Raw genomic sequence first — 608 nt, 5'->3', positions numbered from 1 at the left:
TAACACATAAACGAGTTCTCAAAAATTTTAATTCTCAAGCATTTTTGCGTGATCTTGTAGATGTTGACTGGTCTAAAATCTGCCTTGTCCCCACCGTGGACCACGCATTACAACTATTTTGTGACTTATTCAGAGGTGTTGTCAATAAGCATGCCCCAATCAAAAAGCTCAGAATAAAGACCCGTCATAGCCCCTGGTTCCACCATGAACTTACTGTTCTTCTCCAACAAAAGAATAAAGCGTGGAAAAAAGCCAGGATTACCAGATCTCCAGCAGATATACTGGTTTTTAAGCAAATCAGAAATAAATCCTTACAAGCTGTTCGAAAAGCAAAATCAGATTATTTTAAAGAACAGTTTTCATTCTGTAAATCAGACCCCAAAAGATTTTGGAAAATCATACGAGAATTAGAAAATAAACCTTCTCCTGCACTGCCTCTCTCCCTCAAAGTTGATGACATTTTAGTATCAGATAAGATGCAGATGGTTAACTGCTTTAACAAACATTTTACAAACTCAGATGCTGTTCTTAATTCTGAATCTTCTTATCCCACTTCATCAGCTTCCGCTTTGCCCGCAGCCCTCAATTATTCAACACACACTCGTTTT

The sequence above is a fragment of the Oryzias melastigma genome, linkage group LG15 (genome assembly GCF_002922805.2).
Source record: "Oryzias melastigma strain HK-1 linkage group LG15, ASM292280v2, whole genome shotgun sequence".
Taxonomy (NCBI): Eukaryota; Metazoa; Chordata; class Actinopteri; order Beloniformes; family Adrianichthyidae; genus Oryzias; species Oryzias melastigma.
The sequence above is the reverse complement of the archived record's forward strand: the minus strand, read 5'-3'. Positions refer to the sequence as shown.